Raw genomic sequence first — 5,752 nt, 5'->3', positions numbered from 1 at the left:
GTATTGGAGAGAGCAAGTAAGGGGCCATGTTCTTGAACTGCTGCTCACAAACAGGGAAGATTTGGTGAGGGATGTAGAAGCAGATGGCAACTTGGGCAGCAGTGACCATGAGATGATTGAGTTCAGGATCCTGACAAAAGGAAGAGCGAGCAGCGGAGTATGGACCCTTGACTTCAGAAAAGCAGACTCTCTGACTCCCTCAGGGAACTGGTGGGCAGGATCCCCCTGGGAGGCCAGGCTGATGGGGAAAGGAGTCCAGGAGCGCGGGGTGTATTTTAAAGAAACCTTACTGAGGGCACAGGAACAAACCAGCCTGATGTGCAGGAAAAATAAATGTGGCAAGCAACCAGCTTGGCTTAGCAGAGAACTTTTCAGTGAGCTTAAACACAAAAAGGAAGCTTACAAGAAGTGGCAGCTTGGACAGATGGCTAGGGAGGAGTATGAGAATATTGCTCGGGCATGCAGGGGTGAAATCAGGATGGTCAAAGTGCAATTGCAGTTGGAACTAGCAAGGGACATGAAAAGGTAATAAGGGTTTCTTCAGGTACGTTGGCAACAAGAGGAAGATCAGGGAAAGTATGGGTCCCTTACTGAACTGGGGAGGCAACCTAGTGACGGATGAGGAGGAAAAGGCTGAAGTACTCAATGCTTTTCTTACCATGGTCTTCACAGGCAAGGTCAACTCCCAGACTACTTCATCAAGCAGCACAGTTCAGGGGGAAGGTGAGCAACCCTCTGTGGTGTATGATCAGGTTAGGGACTATTTAGAAAAGCTGGTTGTGTACAAGTCAATGAAGCTGGATGGACTGCATCTGAGGGTGCTGAGAGAGTCAGCCACTGGCCATGATCTTTGAAAACTCATGGTGATTGGGGGAGGTCATGAATGAATGGAACAGGGCAAATATAGTGTCCATCTTTAAGAAAGGGGAGGAGGAGGATCCAGGGAATTACAGACCAGTCAGACTCACCTCTGTAGCGGGTAAACTGAGTTATGCTCAGGTTCTTAGCATAACTTTAGGCCTTCCCGGAACTAAGCAATTAAATTGTACAGAGTGCCTTACAAGGCTGGGGAAAAATGAGTGCTGTGATTGGTACAGTAGTTCCCCTAGAAGAAAAGAAAACCAAAAACAGAATAGGATTGGAGTACCTTATCTAAAAAGATGAGGTAAGAAACTTGAGGATTGGGCAGTTTGAGATGAGAAAGTTACAAAAGTAGTGAACAAACAAAGAGACAGTGTGTGTTTGTGTTGCCACCCTGGTTAAAGACAGGAGTAGCCTGGGAATTCTTGTTCAAACAAGGAATCCAGCAACTAACATCCCACACACCCAGCAGAGGATCTGAGGCCAGTACCACTGAAGGTCGCTATTGTCTAAGGAACCGCTTGCCAGGTCGTATTGCAAGGATAATTATCTTGTAATAAGCCTACGGGTTACTAATAAAGTTCACTTGATACCAAATCAGATGAGGGGCCATGTCAATCCTTGGGGGTCTCTGGTTAAAGGAATCCTGGGGCAACAACCTCAGTCCACAGAAAAATGGAGCAGGTCCCCAAGGAATCCATTTCTAAACACTTGGAGGAGAAGAAAGTGATTGGGAACAGTCAGCATGGATTCACCAAGAGCAAGTCATGCCTGACCAACCTGATTGCCTTCTATGATGAGATGGCTGGCTCTGTGAATGCGGAGAAAGCAGTGACTAGCAAGGCTTTTGACGTGGTCTCCCACAGCATTCTTACAAGCAAGTTGAGGAAGTATGGGTTGAGTGAATGGACTGTAAGGTGGATAGAAAGTTGGTTGGACCTTTGGGCTCAATGGGTAGTGATCAGTAGTTCAAGGTCTAGTTGGCAGTGCCCCAGGAGTCAGTCATGGGGCTGGCTTTGTTCAATATCTTCATTAATGATCTGGAAGATGAGATGGATTGCATCCTCAGTAAGTTCACAGATGACACTCAGCTGGGGCAAGTAGTAGATATGCTGGAGATTAGGGCTGAGATTCAGAGCAGTCGAGACAAATTGGAGAACTGAGCCAAAAAAAGATCTCTTAAGGTTCAACAAGGGTAAGTGTAAAGTCCTGCACTTAGGATGGAAGAATCCCATGTACTGCTACAGGCTTGGGACCAACTGGCTAAGCAGCAGCTCTGCAGAAGAGGACCTGGGGTTACAGTGGACAATAAGCTGAATATGAGTCAACAGTGTGTCCTTGTTGCCAAGAAGGCTAATGGCATACTGGGCTGCATTAGTAGGAGTGTTGCCAGCAGATCGAGGGAAGTGATTATTCCCATCTATTCTACACTGGTGAGGCCACATCAGGAGTATTGCGTTCAGTTTTAGGTCACCCACTATAGAAAGGATGTGGACAAGTTGAAAAGAGTCGATGAAAATGGTTAGAGAGCTGGGGCACTTGACTTTTGAGGAGAGGCTGAGAGAACTGGGCTTATTTAGTCTGCAGAAGAGGAGACTGAGGGAATTTAATAGCAGCCTTGAAGTAACTGAAGGGCGGTTACAAACACGATGGCAATAGACTCTTCTCAGTGGTGACAGATGACAACAAGGAGCAATGGTCTCAAGTTGCAGCAAGGGAAGTTTAGGTTGGAGAGTGGAAAAATCTTTTTAACTAGGAGGGTGTTGAAGCACTGGAACCAGATTACCCAGAGAAGCTGTGGAATCTCCATCTTTGGAGATTTTTAAGGCCAGGCTTGACCAAGCCCTGGCTGGGATGATCTAGTTGGGGTGGGGGTTAGGCTAGATACAGGGTTTGGACTTTGAGCAGGGGGATGGGCTCCGTGACCTCCTGAGGTCCCTTCCAACCCTCATTTTCTATGATTCTGATTCTAATATGCTAGGGGTGTGGGGCCGTATTATTCAGCATAAGGTGGAAGCAAAAACAAATACTTCATTGGAATGTGGAACAAAGTTTTAAAAGAGATCAGGTAGATTCTGGTGAGCCATAAGGTCAAGTGACTCTTTCAGAACTTCTTGACTAGAAATGCTGCTGCCACTGCCAAGCAGGTTTGGTTTGGTTTTTTGGGGGGTGGGCCAGGAAGCAGGGAGGGGAAGCGGGGGGGCAGGGAGGCAGTACAGCTGCTCTGTTTTATGCTTCTCTTCATTTAAGAGCAGACGGTTAAGGAAGCTTTGCATTCTGGCTTAAGAGGAGAGAGCACTCAGTGATGGGACCTTTTAGGCTGGTAGGATGAGGCAAAACCAACATGGCACTGCTTAACTACAAGATTGAGAAGGAAAATGGAGTCCTGCTCCTGCATATTCCAGGCCTTCCCTGTCCCACACTCAGGAATGTTTGCTACGTAGTTCAGCCCAGTTTAGCGAATTCCAGCTGCTAAGAGTATTGAGGATGCTGGGCCTCCCACCATACCCCCCCCCCATCTGATTTTTATTTGCCCTGGAGTTTAGCTGTCTTGGGGATCTTCCTTCTGTACCAATTTTCTCATAATCCTCCCTATCCAGAAACAACCATTTTAAATCTCTTCAGGCATTGTTTTAATTGCTCCATGCTGACATCAATGCTAAACTAACAGCACATGCTGGACTTGCATCAGGCATGCTGTGACTTCCAAGCTGCAGGCGCAGCGTTGGGGTTGTGATTCTGAATCTGAACCTTTGTTGTTGCCTTTCCTAGCCAAAGCAGAAAGTGGGTTGGGAAGCTTACAAAGACATGTTCCTTTTTTAAAAATCTGGACAGCAGTATCAAGGAGAAAAGAGTTGGAAGTCTCCAGCCTACCCTTGGTCTTGCCTTCAGCCACAAAAATGCTAAAGAAAAAGTCTCCCCTCTCTTGGGGAACCCTGTGCCAACTATGTACTAGAACATGCATCTTTGACATTATAGTCTGAATTACTATTCCTAATTTGAATGTAAATCTTAAACAATGCAAATCAAATAAAAGGTGGTTGGATGTATCTGATTTCTAATGCTAAGTTTCTCCTAGTGGGGAAAAGGTTTTTTTTTAACATAGGATGTTAGAACTGCAAAATGTTAACTATCCAGGTAATGAATTACCTGTAACTAGAACCTCTTAAGATATGGTCAGCACTAAAGGGTAGATAGCATGCAAATTTATGAACCACATTGGAACAAAGTACAAACTATAGTTTAATAGATAGTGATCTAATTATCCAAGACATTACAGTGCTGGAGGATGTACATCTCAATTTCTTTGATATTATTTCAGCTTGTTCTATTAATGCTTCCTCTGAAGCTTGGCTAATGGCCTGTGTATCAGTTAAGCCATGCTCAGAAATTATTGATCTGTGCCTTGATACTATGAACTTGTCATTAGGTTGGTCATTCAGTAGCATATGGTGAATAAGAGAGTTCCTGTTTGCTGTAAGGTAGGTAGCCTGTCAATGAGATTGGATCTCCTTGTGACAAGTTGCACTTCAGAAAGACTTCAGCTGAAATACCTGTCTACTGAGTGTGCACTCATTAAATTTATGGATGGCACCATAGTGGGTGGGATAACAGACACTCTATAGTTCAGGATTCAGATTCAAAATTACCTTGGTCAGCTGGAAAAAAGTCTGAAATGCATAGGATGAAATTTTATAATGACAAACACAAAGTACCACACCTAGGAAGAAACAATCAGATGAACAAATTCAAAATGGGGATGGACTTACTGAGTCAGTGTGGTCTTGTTGCAAAAAGAAAAAGCAAGCTGGGGTATATTAACAGAAATGTTGCATTCAAACCCTGAAAAATGCTTCTTCCCTGCAGTGAGGCCTGAAGTAAAGCTTCACTTGGAACACTATCCAGTTTTGGGCACCACATTGAATGAAACACATAGACAAATTGGAAAAAAAAGGAGAGCAACAGAAACAACTAGAAGTCTGGAAAACAGAATGTATGAGAAAAGATGAAAAGAACTGGAATTCTTTGGTCTGGAGAAGAGAAGACTTAGCAGGTCCAGCTCTATCTTCAAATACAAAAAGAGTTGTTTGAAAGAAGGTGATCAGTGATCCACAAGGGACAGGATAATAAATGAGCTTAAATTACAACAAGGGAAATTTAGTTGCCTATTAGGAAGAACTTTCTAACTCTGAGGATGATTTAGAAGTGCAACAGATTACCTAGCAAGGTGTTGAATCTGTCATTGGATGTTTTTAAGTGCAAGTTAGACAAACTTGTTTAGGATAATCCTGTTTAGAGCCAACCTCCTAAACTCACTTCCAGTCCAATTTTTTTGTTTGTTTGACTAACAGTGTATGAGAAGTCGCAGAACCAGGCAGTAGGTGGCCAGGAGATCAAGTTCCTTTGGTCCTTTCTGACTGTGCTATTTCAAACATTAAGTTGTAGGGTTAAGATGCAAGAAACGTTTGCTTGTATTATGCAGGTGGTCAGATGAGAAGATTATGATGATCTCATTGACTCAAATCTACTAAATAGCCCTTAAAACATGTGAGTAGGCTAATCCATTAGGTTTATCTATTTGCTTATGCAGAGATTTACTTTTCCAAGGAAGTGTTAGTTGTACGGCACTTGTTCTCAATACTAAAATGCAATATGAGAAGAAAATGAAAAGTAGGAAAACAATAACTTTTCCTGTACCCAACATGCATGCCTGCGCAGCATGCCACCCAGGAAAATCACTGCACATGGAAAGAGCAAAAGGGAGTGCTTGTACTTCAGAAGAAAGATCTGCAGCGCTTCCAACAACTGCCAGCAGGAGCATTAAGAACAAAAGCAGAACGTGCCAGAAGTTTTGTTCTGTTTTTAAGGCACTTGAGCACTTAGCTGCTAT

Source organism: Gavialis gangeticus, unplaced genomic scaffold (genome assembly GCF_001723915.1).
Source record: "Gavialis gangeticus isolate Ggan-Ray unplaced genomic scaffold, GavGan_comp1, whole genome shotgun sequence".
In the NCBI taxonomy this organism is placed as follows: domain Eukaryota; kingdom Metazoa; phylum Chordata; order Crocodylia; family Gavialidae; genus Gavialis; species Gavialis gangeticus.
The sequence above is the reverse complement of the archived record's forward strand: the minus strand, read 5'-3'. Positions refer to the sequence as shown.